At 40.7% G+C, this 17,557-nt stretch overlaps 1 protein-coding gene and 1 pseudogene across 27 annotated transcripts in view; one reads left to right on the top strand and one right to left on the bottom strand.

Moving 5' to 3' along the window:
- AAK1 (AP2 associated kinase 1) overlaps nt 1-17,557 on the bottom strand; it is a 179,260-nt gene that overhangs the window by 125,767 nt on the left and 35,936 nt on the right. The window lies entirely within an intron of this gene.
- Nucleotides 8,285-16,028, top strand: LOC102125881 (UDP-GalNAc:beta-1,3-N-acetylgalactosaminyltransferase 1-like; annotated as a pseudogene).

The following is a 17,557-nucleotide window of genomic DNA, read 5'->3' as shown; positions in this document are numbered from 1 at the left end:
TGGGTGCTGAGCCAATTGCATCATTTTGTTACTCCTCAGTTCTTACATTTGTTTTATACTTGCTACCACAGCTACATGATTTTTTTTTTTTTTTTTTTGCTTTTTTTAATGGAGGTTTTTAAGATGTCTGCTTTAAACAGGCTGGTGTTATTGAGTTCCTCTGCATTATTTATTTTTATCCAATGGCACACGTGATCTGTGGATCAAGGTTTACTATTGTTAGGACTATCCCAGTACATTATGTAGGAGAATATTTTATAAAGAGCTCAATCTGGATCCTCTACAGAATAAATGAAAGAACTGCTACCAAAAAGGCAGCCTCTGATTTTCAAAAGAACTTCCGTTGCTTTTTAGATGCCTTTTAGAAAAGAAGGAATCCATCTTGAGAGATATATAAACAATATGCTCACATGGTTCACAGGAAGTCAGTCTTCTTTCAGAGCCTGATCACAAGGCCATGACTAGTGTCAGCTGGGGTTAAAGATCAAAGTTCAGGTGAGAAACCAGAGTTTTCACTGAATCCCTTGGTCAGAGACGTGGCTGACTGGAGAGGAGTTGCACAGTCCTTAGACCAGGAAACAAGGTGGCACTAGGTGGAGATGGGTCAAAGTCAGGAAATAAACTGAACAGAGTTCCAGAAAAGCAGTGGAGCATATACAGGACAAAGCTGAAAATATAATGATTGGACTCTGAAATCAGGTAGCAGTCAAGCAACGAGGCAGAGAGTCAAGACCTAGAAAGATCAGCAGGAAAAGGAGTCCTAGGGGCTGTGAACAGAATAGATGCAACACTGCAACTCAAAGAAAGTAAAAGAGTATTGGGGCCAGGCGCAGTGGCTCAAGCCTGTAATCCCAGCACTTTGAGAGGCCGAGGTGGGCAAATCACCGGAGGTCAGGAGTTCGACACCAGCCTGACCAATATGAGGAAGCCCCCGTCTCTATTAAAAATACAAAAATTAGCTGAGCGTGGTGGCGCATGCGTGTAATCCCAGCTACTCGGGAGGCTGAGACAGGAGAATCTCTTGAACCCGGGAGGAGGAGGTTGCAGTGAGCCGAGATAGTGCCACTGCACTCCAGCCTTGGCAACAAAGCGAGACTCCGTCTCAAAAAAAAAGTAAAAGAAAAAGAAAGTAAAGGGGTATTGGGTCCGAAAAGCTGATGGAAGTATCCTGAAAGCAGGGAGCAATCCCTAGGAATGATATTCCTTGAGCGTTCAGGTATAGATAACAGAGCACCTGGAGTAGGGGTCGGGCACAGGGAAGTGAGCAGCTCCTACTTTGTTTTAAGGTAGCTCCATTTTATCTCCACAGAAGAAAGTCAAGCAAGATAATAAAAAGAGAACACGGTCCAACTGGTTCTGATTAAAAAAAAAAAAAAAATCATAGAAGCTAGCTCTGCCAGGCCAGGGAATAAGTCAAAAAACCTCTGAATGGCTCTGCTCACTAGGGACAACCAGCAATGGAAGCCAGACGGGAAGATAAGCTGGGAGCTTCGCTGTCACTGTATGAGCTCAGGTAAAAACAAGACTCAATCCTCTTCCTCCAGCAGAGCACATCATGTCATTCTCTACAGTCTCCACACACTAGACAAGGCGCATTAACGTCCTAGTCACTTCGGTACATATCAGAAACGTGAAAAAAGAGGCCAACTGGAGCCTGCCCCTAAACCACCCAGTTTTCACTGGTATTATGACAAAGCCCTCTCCGTAGCAGCAGAAATGCTGAGGACGTTGGGGGCTTTGGTTAGCAAAGATGCCTGAGAACAGAAGACAGCACACATTCCAAGAAAGCTACACAGAGAAACTGTTTTGATCAGTCTGTACACCCACCCCCAGACTGCCATTCCGCAGTGCCTGTCCTTCCTGGAGGACAGAGCCAGGGCAGGAGTGATTCAGCATAAACCATCCCCACTAACCTTGTACACAGCCTACTTAATATAGCAGGTTTAGATGTCTCAATACTTTAACTGGCAACACTGAGATTCTGCATATTGCAGATATAGGAGCAAATCAAAAACCATTTTTAGATTTGCACAATTTTTCTAGTTAGGATTCCCAATATCAATACATACTATCTTTGGCTTAACCATCTACTAACTGGAAAAGTCTCAACTTCTCTAGAGCTTCATTTTCACAGTTGTAAAATGGGAATAAGTATATCCTAACAATCTTAAAATTAGTAGGAAAATCAAATGAAAGAAATCATGAGAGATTTAATATGGCAATAAAATGTACTGTCTCTTCCAATCTCCATTCCCACTTCCCCAAAACACAAACTTTATTGGAGTGATAAGACATGAGACATTGTGAAAAAATATAAGCCTACATTAAGCACCTACTATGGAAAGATGAATGTTAGCTGGATTGGTAGGGAAAGGTGTTTTTGGGAATAGATTTCAGATGATTTCTGAAAGACTGGTAAGATTGGAAAAGGCAAATCTCTTTTCTAGGTCCATATTGTATGGAGCATTTATTTAAACTGTAGTTAGACTATCTACAGTTAAGGAGTTAACATTATAAATATCACCACAGTCACTCTCTATGACTTTTAGAAATACAGAGATTTAGGCACAAAATGGAGAAAGAACTCAATTCAAAAGGTCACAACAGCAAAGAAGAAAATGAAGCCCAGTTCAGCACCCAAGCTCAACAGGAGCATGAAATAACTGGTGATCAGTCAAAACCAGTAAGGTCTACTGATCAACACCACTGTGACCCTACCCAAGAGATTTACCATATGCCACCAAGGCATGGAAGTATCATTCCTACAAACCATGGTAAACCAGGGAAAGAGAAATCAGACTATGTTGCAGGATGAAGTCTTCATAAAAGACTCATAAATCACTTTATTCTGGAGCCAAAGGGGTTAAAGTTGGTTCTATATATATACATATATATATATATATTTTGTTTGTTTGTTTGAGACGGAGTCTTGCTCTGTCACCCAGGCTGGAGTGCAATGGTGTGATCTCGGCTCACTGCAACCTCTGCCTCCTGGGTTCAAGCGATTCTCCTGCCTCAGCCTCCTGAGTAGCTGGGATTACAGGCGCACACCACTAAGGCCTGGCTAATTTTCGGTTTTTTTTTTTTTTTTTTGAGACGGAGTCTCTCGCCCAGGCTGGAGTGCTGTGACCGGATCTCAGCTCACTGCAAGCTCTGCCTCCCGGGTTCCCGCCATTCTCCTGCCTCAGCCTCCCGAGTAGCTGGGACTACAGGCGCCTGCTACCACGCCCGGCTAGTTTTTTGTATTTTTTAGTAGAGACGGGGTTTCACCATTTTGGTCAGGCTGGTCTCGATCTCCTGACCTCGTGATCCACCTGCTTCAGCCTCCCAAAGTGCTGGGACTACATGCGTGAGCCACTGAGCCCAGCCTGTTCTCTATTTCAAACCACAAAGACCACAGCCAGTTTAATGGAGCTTAAATTGCAAAGTTGGAACAAGATGTCACCAAGGCATCTGCTGACAATTTTCCTAACATTTTTATTAGTAACTCCCAGTTACCCTCTCCTGGTTCTTCTAGTCCACAGAGAGGTCAATAAGAGCAAATGAGGAAGTGAAGAAGAAGAACCAAGATCTTTTGTTGCAGTTTGGAATCCAAAACTGCAACAAAAGGAAGACTGCTCCAAATTCCCAGTTTCTCCAATGTCTAGACTAGAATACAATCTTCAAGAAATGGTCTACTTGAGTATTCCACTCAGCCAACGACTGATCTCTTGTCCTGCCAGTGTTTCTTATTGGGTATTGCCTCAACCCACTTTAAGGTTTATCATACCACTGCTTCTCAAGAGAGGCTAGTTTTGGCCCAAAGAGGGCAAGGGGCAATATGTGGAGACATTTTTGGTTGTCACAACTGGGGAGACAAGGGGTGCTGCTGGCATCAAGTGGGCAGAGGTCAAGGGATGCCCATAACCTAATAATGCACAGGACAGTCCCTCACAACAGCGGTCTATTTAATAAAAATGTTTGCAACTTCTGATTTAAGTGTCGAAAATAAAACTGTAAAACTATTAAAAGAAAATTACAACTGTACTATAACTTTGGAGGTAGAGACGGTTTTCTATAAACATAACATGAAAAGAGTAACCAAAAATTTGATTCATTTCTTCCTCATTAAAATGTGAAACTTCTCTGTGGCAAATAAAACAAAACCCACAAAGTTAGTGGCAACTGAAAAAAAGTTTCAACATCAAAAATGTTACACAAAATTCAATAAAGTTCTACCCTGAGATTCACAGTTCTACCCTGAGAATCACAGATTTGGCTTATGATAATTGGATTCATTTAACATCTCTTCTTCAAATTATGAGGCATTTCTTCACATTCATGAAGACTTATATGAATTTTGTACACTCCATGAACAAGTGAGCATCTTAAGGCTCATCATGCCTGTGTACTGAACAGTTACTGTGTTAAGTTCTTCTCTTACAGAACCAGTGGTTTGCTAGTTTATAAGCCTGAATAACTTTATGCATCACATTCCCTAAAATGAATTTTCTCATTGACTTTAGTTTCTACTGCGGTTTGCATTTTTAGTATTAAAGACTAAATTACATAAACATTAATTTAAAAGAATTATAACATCAAATACTGGCAAGAGTATAGTGAAATAGAAGTGTGCTTTGATAATATACATTGGAAGCATTCAGAAAGTAGACATCCATTGATCCAACAATTATTTTGGGACTCTGATGAAATATAGAAGTATGTATATTTAAAGATGCTTTATGCAGTGTTAATAACCAAAGTTGGAAACCTAAATATTTAGCACTAGGAAATTGACTAACTAGATTATGGTATATCCATGCAGCCTTAAAATAAACATGTATACTCAGTGATACAGAAAAATGTTCACAACATATTATTGAGTTTTAAAAAACAGGCTTTACAAAATAGTTAAGAGGGTATACTTTTTATTGTGTATTTTTACCCAAGTAAATTTTTTTTTAAATAAAAAGGCAGGCTTCATGTTCTCACACATAAATTTGGTATATATGTTATATAACATGTATTTTATATAATATGCAAATATATCTTATTATATACTATCTTTATACATAGAAAAGGGCTGAAGAGCTAAATACCATACCAACGTGCCACAAGTAATTAAATCTATGGGTGATATGAGCAGTTTTATATATTTTTTCTTTCATGTTTCTAAATATTTACAATTAATGTGAACTAGTTGCAGTAAAAGTTTTCAAGATAAGCTACTATTTACATCTCAATGCTCCAAACTGCATACTGGATAAAATTCCACCTTTTCTAGTTAACTGGAGAAATCGTTGCAAACATTTATTACCCGTTTTTCACTCAATGCTGGGATGCCTCAGAGGCTACCAGGGTATACAATGCTGCTTCCCTCACTCATTAGGTAGCTCCAGACTGTAATTCTTTTAACTCCTCCGCCAGCTTTAATATTTCTGTCTTTGACCTTAGTGGCTCTTGCCATTGTTCACTACTGTCAGGTTGGTGTCCTTCTCCATTTTAATGTATTGCTTTTAATTCAACAGTAAATCAAAAGTATAAGAACTCATTAATAAAAATGAGAAAGAAAAAAAGACTGAGGGAGGGGACAGGGTCTCTCCTAAGGTACAAGTTGGAATCGGCTTTTGTGAGCACTTTCTACCGCCCCCCAATTTTTCTTTGGGAATGGGAGGGGACGTAGTGGTATATCTCTAAATTCAAAGCGAGGTTTTAGCACAATTGTTCAACTGTCTCCACCGTAACACATACATCCAAAGACATTCAAAAATAAGACATATGCCCATGGACATCTGGCGCCCACGTAAGGTCTTTAGTTCAAGCAGGAGGATCCTGTGGACTGTGTGTAGCCCCTTAGGGCAAGAGCTGTACCTCCACATAATTCTTTGTAACTCAAGAAAACTTACTGAAATTTGAAGGACAGTCATGTTATCATGAGGATAACTTTGAACTTACTTTTTTATTTATATGAATGAATTTCAAAATAAATGATTTGCAATTCAGTGCTTTATACTTAACCACATGACAGAGGTGTGTGGTAACACATAGCAGAGAGCCATGTTTTCATGGTTACTACTGCCAGGAATGTGGCTATTGAAGAAATAGAACACTACTATGTCTAATTTCCACAGGCCGAAAGTGAGGCCTCTTGTACCAAACAGTAAGCCAGGTTGTGAATGCAAAGAAAATGTTCTTGAAGGAATTTTTTCTAAGTGAATATAAACTCAAGATTTTATTGTCTTCATAATAAAAGAAAAGGTAACACTTAGAACTGGACCGCTTAGCCCTTTCTCTTCTTATCTCCTCCCAGTTCAGAATGTTTGCCTCTTTTAATAGCCAGCATTCTCTCAGATCTGCAGTTGGGCTCAACACACTCAAGCCTTAGCACAATCTTCTTTGTAGTTTTAGCCTTTTTCCAGAAAATCAGCTTAGTTTGCCCACCATAGCACTGTGCTTCCTGTAATAATGCTGCTTTCCCTGGGCATACAGAGAATCCTTGCCCTTCTTTACTATGTCACTTTGTGGGGTTAGTGCTTGCCACACTTCTTAGAAAAGTCCAGCGGGTTTTAGGAATGTTCACCACGTTTGCGTGAGCACTATCAGCATGGAAAAAGTTAGGATTTTGTTTCTTTTTGTTTTGTTTGTTTTTGAGATAGAGTTTCACTCTGTTGCCCAGGCTGGAGTGCAGTGGTGTGACCTTGGCTCACTGCAACCTCTGCTTCCTGGGTTCAAGCGATTCTCCTGCCTCAGCCTCCTGAGTAGCTGGGATTACAGGCACGCACCACCACACCTGGCTAGTTGTTTTTGTATTTTTAGTAGAGACGGGGTTTCACCAAGTTGGCTAGGCTAGTCTCGAACTCCTGACCTCAAATGATCCATCCACCACGGCCTCCCAAAGTGTTGGGATTACAGGAATGAGCCACCATACCCAGCCTCTTGAAGGAAATTTGAAGAGCTACATGAATGATATGGATAAAGTTTTAGTGTGCTGGATATAAGATCAAACCAGCCAAAACATTCTCTTAAGCCAAAGTCTAATCTAGAGCTAGGCACTACTAACTCTCTTCAATTCTATAAGGCTGAGGAGGTAAGGAAGCTCCAGAAGAAGTCTGAAGCCAGCAGAGGTTGGTTAATGAGGTTTAAGGCAAGAAGTCATCTCTATTACATAAAAGTGCAAGGTGAGGCAGCAAATGCTGATGTAGTTGTAGCAAGTTATCCATAAGATCTAGATAAGACCATTGATGAAGGTGGCTTCACTAAACAACAGATTCTCAACAGAGATGAAAAGCCTTATATTGAAAGAAGATGCCGTCTAAGACTTTCATAGCTAGAGAGGAGAAGTCAGTGCCTGGCTCAAACCTGAGAAGGTCAGGCTGATGCTCTTGTTAGGAACTAATGCACCTGGTGACTTTAGGTTAAAGCCAGTGCTCATTGGCCAGTCTGAAAATCCTAGGACACTTAAGAGTTATGTTAAATCTATTCTGCCTGTGCTCTATAAATGGAACAACAAGGCCTGGATGACAGCACATCTGTTTACAGAATGGTTAACTGAATAATTTAAGCCCACTGTAGACTTACTACTCAGGAAAAAAAAAATTCCTTGCAAAACATTACTGCTCCTTGACAATGCACCTAGTCATCCAAGAGCTCTGATGGAGATGCACAAGGAGATTAACGTTTTCATACCTGCTAACACAACATACATTCTGTAGCTCACGGATCAAGGAGTAATTTTGACTTTCTTTTTTTTTTTTTTTGAGACAAAATCTCACTCTGTTGTACAGGCTGGAGTACAGTGGCATAGTCTTGGCTCACTGAGACCTCGGCCTCCCGGCTGCAAGCAATTCTCCCCACCTCAGCCTCCCCAGTAGCTGGGATTACAGGCAGCTGCCACCACGCCCAGCTAATTTTTGTATTTTTACTACAGACAGGATTTCGCTATATTGGCCAGGCTGGTCTTGAACTCCTGACCTCAGGTGATCCGCCCACCTTAGCCTCCCAAAGTGCTGGAATTACAGGCGTGGGCCACCATGCCTAGGGAATTTTGACTTTCAAGTATTATTATTTAAGAAATACATTTCATAAGGCAACAGCTGCCACAGACAAGAGATTCCTCTGATGGATCTGGGCAAAGTAAATTTAAAACCTTCTGGAAAGGACTCACCATCTTAGATATCACTAGGACCATTCATGCTTTTCTGGAGCATGGCAGGAGCTGAGCCACCAAACCTCAGGGAGTGGGCCTCTGTGACTAGCAGTTCCCTGCTCAGGTGAATGCTGGAGGAGCCTGGTGGGGCCGTGGGCGATGCGGAAGAATGCTGGGGTATGTGGTGGTGAGTCCAGGCTGAAGCTGCTTGTTGGCCACCTTGTCTTGTCCCAGGGTGCACTCTCTGCCTTCCATTGCCCACAGGAGTGGCTGGGGGCTTTTGCCATGGTGGCGGGGGAGTAGAAGGTGGGGTGTTACCGGTGCCTGTGTTTAGGAGATGGCTGTTTTGTTAGGAAAAGCTACTACAAAGGGAAATATTACCAAATTGTGTCTTTTTTTTTTTTCTGTTTTCACTGTGTTCACAGCAAATCTGAGTGTTTTACTTAAAGCGTGGAATACAGAAAACAACAAAAAACTTCAGCTAGTGCTTTAATCTCATCTGAAATTCTACAGGTGTGTGTTTTATAAGGAGTATATGGCAGAATTTTAAGCCAATCTGAGATTCTCTGTTTTTTGGTAGCATTATTTTTGAAAACTACATACTGCTAAATGTTCAACTGGTGAAACTGAAAGTATTTCATTGACAGGAAATTAATCAAGAGGAAGAACCTGCAGCTCGCACGCTTCTGAGCTGCTGTGGATGGCTCCGGCTCTCTGGACAGCCCCAGCTCCCTGGACAGCCCTTCCAAATAGGATGTCACAAGGATCCCTCACATGGGGTCTCCTGTTGCTATTGCTTCTGAGTTTCCTTGTGATGTGTTACCTCAGCCTTCCCCCACTACAATGTGACAGAACATGTAAACTGGATGTGCTTCTGGAGTATGAGACAATTTACAGACAATACCTTCGCTTTGCATTTTGAGAGCATTCAAACTGCTCTCATCAAAACCCATTTCTGTACCCAGTGCAATGGCTCATGCCTGTAATCCCAACACTTTGGGAGGCTAAGGCAGGAGGATCACTTGAACTCAGGAGTTCGAGACCAGTCTGGGCAACAGAGGGAGATCCCATCTCTACCAAAAAAAAAAAAAATTTTTTTTTTTTTTTAAAACAGCCAGGCATGGTGGCATGCGCCACTAGTCCCAGCTACCCGCTGGGAGGATCGCTTGGGCCCAGAAGGTCAAGGCTGCAGTGAGCCATGATCATGCCACACTGTACTCCAGCCTGGGCGACAGAGTGAGATCCTGTCTCAAAATCAACCAACCAACCAACCAACCATTTCTCGTCATCCCAGTAACCTCCCATCCCTCAAATAGGAAAGCCACGCAGGCCACTGGAGTTACTTGAGATGAAAAAAAAAAGTGTTGGTGGAGATAAGAGAGTCTTACGTTATATCTGAAAGGGAAGACAAAATGTTAGCACTGTGCTTAGAGGGTGAACACCTTCTTTATGGTGACATAATGCAACCAGATGTTTTGGATACATATAATAACATGACCTTGAAAATCATTATGGTTTTCAGGTGGGTAACTGAGTTTTGCCCCAATGCCAAGTACATCCTGAATACAGACACTGATGTTTCCATCAATATTTGAAATTTAGTAAAGTATCCTTTAAACTGAAACCAGAGAAGTTTTTCACAGGTTATCCTCTAAGTAACCATTATTCCTACAGATGATTTCACCAAAAACCCCATATTTTATACCAGAAGTATCCTTTCATGGTGTCCCTCCATACTGCAGTATGTCGGGTTATATAATGTCCAGAGGTTTGGTGCCAAGGATCTATAAATGATGAGTCACGTAAAACCCATTAAGTTTGAAGACGTTTATGTTGGGATCTGTTTGAATTTCTTAAAAGTGGGTATTTATACTCCAGGTTCTCACTCTAGTGCCCAGGCTGGAGTGCAGTGGTGTGATTTCAGCTCACCGCAACGTCTGCCTCCTGGGTTCAAGTGATCCTCCCACCTCAGCCTCCCGAGTAGCTGGGACTGCAGGTGCACACCACCATACCCAGATAATTTTTGTATTTTTTGTTGAGACTGGGGTCCTGCTATGTTGCCCAGGCTGGTCTCAAACTCCTGAGCTCAAGCGATCCACTTGCCTCAGCCTCCCAAAGTGCTGGGATTATAGGTGTGAGCCGCTACGTCCCACCCCTTTTCTTTTTATGTATAGTTGATGTGGATGTCTGTCAACTCAGATGTGTGATTGCAGCCCATGACTTTTCTTTCAAGGAGATCATCACTTTTTGGTAGATTATGCTAAGGAACATCACATGCCATTATTAACTTCACATTCTACCAAAAGCCTGGAGAAGGACATGACACTTTGTGGAAAGTGTTAAAGTTGTGGAAAATTCATGGAGAGGTCCATGTGCTAGCTTACACTGAACTGAAACTCATGAAGAACCCATAAACTAGAAACTGGAGGATTAAGGTAGGATTTATTTTGACAAAATTCAAGTCAGGCTCTTTAAAGATGATATTCAAAAGAATTAAATATAAAGTAATTGGTGGGTTTTGCTAATGAAACTAATAAGACCAAACAATTTGAACATGTCCATAGACTAGAATTTCTTAAAAGTGACAGTGAATTATAAGCTCATTAGTCCATAATAAGAAAGCAATGTAGAGTTTTATTGAACAATCTAGTCACTTAATCTTGTGTATAACTTATGTGGATTACTAATTAAAAAATATATATAGTTCTGTGTAAGAAAAAAAAACTTCACTGAAATTATATCAAACAAAATTTCATCTGTTTTTGGTCATTTAGAAGGTCCTTCACGATGTTGCAGTATTTCAGAGTTATCAGCTATTATTCAATATTACCTCAAACTTTCTGGGTCTGTAAATGTTATGACAGTTTAATACCATATAAATAGAATAGCAAATCACTCTTTACATCTGATGCTTTTCCAGTTATTTCACTGATTATTATTGATAGTTCCATTAATGTAAAGTCTTAGGTTGTTATTGTGTGTCAGTAATCTCTTGGACTTTGTTAAATATTTTACTGTGGTAATAGAGAATTAAAGCAAGAAAAGCCTTAATTATTGCCTTGTTTTTTAAAATATAGTCTGCAGCGTGTGTGTGTGTGTTTGTTGTTGTTGTTTTGAAACGGGGTCTCACTCTGTCACCAAGGCTGGAGTGCAGTGGTATGATCACGGCTCACTGCAGCCTTGACCTCCCAGGTGCAATCGGTCCTCCCACCTCAGCCTCCTGAATAGTTGGAACTACAAGTGTATGCCACCACATCCAGCTAATTTTTTTTTTGTAGAGACAGAGTCTCACTATGTTGCCCAGGCTGGTCTTGAACTCCTGGGCTCAAGGGATCCTCCCTCCTTGGCCTCCCAAAGTGCTAGGATTACAGGCATGAGCCACTGGGTCCAGCCTCCCCAATGTTTTTAGATGTCACTGTCTCATTTTTCCACCTGGAAATTAGGAATAATATAGAACACCAGGCAGTATGTTTCCTTTTGGAAAGCACTTTGAAGACAAAAAAGAAAGGAGAGACTCCGATGGCTAGAATATTATGAACATTCCAGGATTGAGTTGGAAAGAGAAGACTGAAGATCAAAGTTGCATTCTTAACCTGTCTCAGTTTTTTCATACTAACAATCAGTTTGTGAATAAAGAGGAAAAAAGGAAAAAGGAAAAAAAATTCATGATTCATGAGAAGTCAAAATACCAACATTAATAGGAGTTTGGAAGAAGCTGATTCCAACTCTCATGGATGACTTTGAGGGGTTCAGGACTTCAGCAGAGGAAGTAACAACAACTACAGATGTGGTGAAAATAGCAAGAGAACTAGAATTAGACGTGGAGCCTGAAGATGTGACTGAATTGTCGCAATCTCATGATCAAACTTGAACGGATGGAAGTGGCTTCTTATGGATGGCAAAAAAAGTGGTTTCTTGAGGTGAATCTACTCCTCATTGTGATGCTGTGAACATTGTTGAAATGGCAACAAAGGATTTAGAATTACATCAACTTAGCTGATAAAGCAGCAGCAGAGTTTGGGAGGGATGACTCCAATTTTAAAGAAGCTACTGTGGGTAAAATGCTATCAAACAGCATCAAAAACTCCAGACAACTCTTCCTCTTCTTCATGAAAGGAAGAGTTAATGGATGTGGAAAACTTCATTGTTGTCCTATTTTAAGAAACTGTCACAGTCACGCCAACTTTCAGCAACCACCACCTTGGTCAGTCAGCAGTTATCAACATCAAGGCAAGACCCTCCACCAGCGAAAAGATTACGACTCACTGAAGGCTCAGATGATTGTTAGCCTATTTAGCAATAAAGTATGTTTAAATTCAGGCATGTACATTTTTTAGACTTAACACTTAGTAGGCTTAAAACACTTAGTAGACTATAGTACAGTGTAAATATAACTTTTATATGTACTGGGAAACCAAAAAATGTGTGTGACTCGCTTTACTGTGACATTTGCTTTATTGCAGGGGTCTGGAACCCTGCAATAGCTAAAGTGTGCCCAAGTATACCACTGGGTGTTTTTAACATTTCTTCATATTATACACAGTTCTGGACTCTCTGACATATTAAAAACTGCTTGTGTGACTCATACAACTGCAGCCTTAGCATTGATAGCATAAGCTGTGTAACTGGGCTCAGTAGAGAGCTGTCTGATAAGATGAGTCTGTAGCCAGAAGCAATGCTTGTTTATAGGTGATTCAGCACACAGGCAGTTTATTGGGACTCCAACTGACAGCATCTTAGAGGCAAAGACAAAGGATGAAAGAGCCAAAGATAGAACAGAGCCATCGGCCAAAGCCCCAAGGGGCACTTATGACCAGAATAAACTGGGTGGACCCATCTTGAGCCCTGGGTGACCAAAATAGGAGCCCAAGGGTTACAAGCTACAGCCAATCACTATTCTCAAGAGTATGACTAGATTTCAGTTAACCTTTGCAAAGACAAAACCCAAAGACCGTAAGTAGTGAGTTAAAAAAAAAGAAAAAAAAATTGGCTTATCTGCCTAAATGGACCGAATGGTTCACTTTCTCTTGGCTTCATTCTAGCTCCAAGGGGTAGAGTCTATTCACTTTGCACGTCTCAGTTTGTTGCTTCAAATGGATGGACATTAACATTAGGACATGAAAGTTTGGTAAGGAACAGGATTTATATACAAAGTATCACCCTAAAAATTATTTACTGATTACAAAGTGAAAAATAGTAACTTAACAGTGGAGAAGCCTGGCAGATACCAGTTAACTAGATGATTTAGGTTGGTTATCAGTGATGGGACAAGTAGGCATCAGGACCTCTTGTTATGATGCACCTAGAAAGACACATCATTGCAGTATCCCAGTCAAAAACACATACCTTAAATCTAAGCACAGGGAACAGCAAAATCACTCAAATTAAGGAACATCCTATAAAGTAGAATTGGCCTGTACACTAAAAATGTCAAGGTCATGAAAGACAACGTAAGATTAAGGAGCTGTTCCAGATTAAAAGAGATTTAAAAGACATGACAACTAAATACAATGTTTGATCCTAGATTAAATCCTGAACTGAGGGAAAATGTTTTTCTTTTGCTACAATGGACATGACTGGGACAATTAGTAAAATTTGAATAAGCAGATTAGATAACAGTTTATATCAAAGTTAATATCCTGATTGTGACATCTATACTTTGTTTTTTATTTAGATTATTTTTTTAAGGAAATATACACTAAAATGTTTATATTATATACTGTAAATAATTGTAAAGGGATATTATATATTATGTGGCTGACTTTTAAGTAACTCAGAAAAATATGTGAATAAAGATGGAATGATAAAACAAATGTAGCAAAATATTAATCATTGGTGAATCTGGGTGAAGAGTATATGGGAATCTTTTATATCATTTTTCTACTGTTTATGTAACTGAAATTCTTTCAAAATGAAATGTTTAATTAAGAAAAGAAAAGGACAAGAGGAGTGAAAAGTCCAGCCCCCTGAGGCGTTCCTGGCCACAGAGACTCAGGGTTCCGAGGCTGGCCTTCCTCCTTTGATACTGCAGTGACAAACAGGATGAGCAAAGACCTGGGAGCTGTGCAGATCTGGGTTCCAATCATTGTGCCTCACACAAACTAAGCTCACTAAAAAAAGATGGTATTTATTATTTCAAATTTTTAAAAAGCAACAGAAAAATATGAAAGGCTTCCTCATTTATTTTATGGAGCAAGTTAAGTACAGCCCTAATACCAAAACTCTGGCATTCAGTACAGGAGAAAAGAAAACTGTATATTATCCCATTTACAAATTACTAGTACACTGAATCAGGCAGTACATTAAAAGAATAGGACACCATGGCAAAATCAAGTTGGTTCAGAAAAGTAAGGATGAATGGATGGAGGGATGGACAAATATCAAGAAATTCATTAAAATAATTTATCAGTTATGGAAGTCAAAAAAGACAAAGACTTAGAAATTCAATAAAGAGGCATTTTCAATATTTGAACATCTTTTCCTTACTTTTAAATGTTTATTTTTCCAGTGGGACTGTTTGTAACTTTTCTGATTACAAAAGTAATCATGATTATTGTAAAAATTTTCAAGTAAGGCAGAAGTGGGTAGAATAGAGTTTCCTCACAGTCCATAACACTGTGGAGTCTTTCCAGCTTGTGAAAGCATCTTTACAAGTAGGTAGATCTTGAGCCAGCAAGCAAGACACAGAGGAGAGAGAGAGAACCCTATTCTGAGAACAAAAGGCAATTCCTCTGTTAGTTTGCAGGCTCTCACAAAGCATACCACTGATAAAATGGAGTCCACACTATCACCTCCCTTTCCATGATCTTCCCCCTCCTGCCTAACCAGCCATCACTCCAGAAGGTCGCAAATCCACATGTGAGTCACTTCAGAGCAGCTCTCCTCACATGTAGGTTTTCACCACTCAGATACTATCCATCCTCAGCTATGAAGGGCTCTGTGTAGAAAGATAACAGGGTACAAAATATAAGATTTTAAGAGAGAACATTTAGGAATACAATTTGAAAGATGGGGAAATTAGAGAATTAAGGAGATACTGTGCAGAATTAAAATCATCATCATCATCATCTGCTTTGCAGACTACACAGTGTAAGAAGCATATTATTTAGAGAACATTTGTGTTTAAACTCTCCGGTGTTTCAAGAGTTGGCAGCAGGTTTTCAGAACTCAGACATCATTTGAGTCATGGATAGAATTGGAAGCCTGATGCACTGATGCTGTTTTCTATCTGTGGCTGAAAAATGAGGCATTTTCCGATAATAAGAGATACAGAATCCAAGAGGAAGCATACCCACTTCCAGTTTCAAATAACTTCCCTTGCAAAAGGCAAAGATCCTTCTGAAACTAGGTTAGAGAGTCTGATCTCATCCCTTCAGAACAACCAGAGCTCAAGGTTGCAGTAATCTGACTCTCCAGTGTTATTTTGACCAACTTCATAAAAACAAAAGCTACCTTTGATGCACCTCAATGCCTAGTCAACTCACCAGAGAATCAAATATTAAAAATTAATCAGGCTGGTCAGACACCATTCAATGTCAGGCAGCTTTACACAGGAGATGGAGCTCTGGGGTGACGCAGAGTGAATGCTTATCTTTCATGTTGTCATGAACTCGTACGATTTAGCTCACGGCCTATTTCTTCTCCTGGTCATGTCTAATTCTGGGTGGGCAGCTCTGCAAAGGCTGAGCAGCCAAGCTTCCATGTGGCCTCATTGCTTTCATGCTTCTCCTCTCCAACTGTTCCTCTCCTCCTCTAGGTCACGACACCTCCAAATGCTCATTGCTAACTCATCCTCTTATCTTCTTGCCTCACCATAGTATCAGTGGACAAAATCCACAAGCTCGTAAGGTTCAAAGCCATCACCTCTATTCTGAAGTTGACACTGAAGGAACATGCGAGCTGACACAGGGGTGGGATTTCGCAGGATGGAAAAAGAAGAGAGGGACACACCAGGCTGAGGCAGAGACTTTAAAAACATGCGGAGGATGACTGGGGAAGTGGCAAGCAGTCCAGTGGGGCTGCACCTTAGGATCCAATACAGCTCTAGCTCTGGCGCTGCTTCTCCCGGGTGCCACATCCCAACTGCACCCCAGCCTCTCTGCATGGAGTCCCTCAGATACCTCACACTAAACATACCCTAGCCAAAACCTTTCTCCTTCTTGACTCTAAATTTTGGCTAATGGAGCCACCATGCTTTCGGTCAGTCAAGCTGAAAACTTAAGTCACCTCAGACTCTTCCCTCTCTGTCTCAACACACAGTACTTCAACAATTTGCATCAATGCTTCTCCAAAATGCTCTTGAATCCATTCCCTACTCTCAATTCTTCCTACCACTAATTTCAGCCTTATGTCTCACCTGGGCTTTTACAGAGCCCCAGCATGTGCCACACAAACTCGCACTCTTCCCTGGAGTCAGTCCAGTCCTTGTGTCACTATGAAGCCCTCCCTACCCCAGCAGTTTGTCCCCTTTTTCCTTGCTCTCACATTGCTGCGTACCTACCTTTACTACTAAAAGCCAGCACACAGAATGATCACTACTTAAAACATGTCTGTTTCCTCCATTCAACAGCAAATTTCTCAAGGGTAGACACTGTGTTTTGTAACTTCTGAAAAAGATGCCTCAAAAGCATCTTACATGGTATCTGAACATAGCATTTCACAATAAAATCATGGTAAACTAGTGGAAACCCTAACTATTCTCCCTGCTCTGCCTTTTCCTTCTTATGCATTTTTTTCTAACTTTTTATTTTGAATTAAGTACAGATTCACAGGAAGTTGTGAAAATAGTGCAGAGAAGATCCATGAACCCTTCATCCAGTTTCCCCCAATGGTGACATTTACAACATCAAAACCAGGAAACTGCCACTGGCACAATCTACAGAACTTATTCACTCCAGGCTGAGGCAGAGACTTTAAAAGCAGGCTGAGGATGTTTTACACCAGTTTTACATGCACTCATATGTATGTGTAGTTGTATGTAAATTTATAATGTGCAGATTTGTGTAACCACAACCACAGTCAAGATACAGAAACTGTTCCATCACCACAAAGATCCCTTGTGCTGCCTCTTTATAGTCATCCTCCTCCCCTATCTTCCCCCGGCCCCTACACTGCCCCTAATTCCTGGCAACCACTAATATGTTTTCCATCTCTTCTACAGACACTTTCAACAGTGTCCCATTGCCTAGAGAAGAAGGTTCATAGACCTCATCTGTGGCATTCAAGGCCTTTAGGATGTGATCTAGAGCTACTGTTCAGCCCATTCCTCCCCTCCACCCCCATAAACTCACTATTCCAGCTACGCAGGACAATTCACGGTCCTAGGAACATGCTTTGCACTTTCCTCCCTTTGTATCTTTGCTCATGTTGTTTCTATGTCTAACCTTCTCTCCCTGCTTATTCACTCAGAAGAGCCATCTTTAAGGTTCAGCA

This window comes from Macaca fascicularis, chromosome 13, assembly GCF_037993035.2.
Source record: "Macaca fascicularis isolate 582-1 chromosome 13, T2T-MFA8v1.1".
Taxonomy (NCBI): domain Eukaryota; kingdom Metazoa; phylum Chordata; class Mammalia; order Primates; family Cercopithecidae; genus Macaca; species Macaca fascicularis.
Note: the sequence above shows the minus strand (reverse complement) of the source record. Positions and strands in the feature narration are given on the sequence as shown.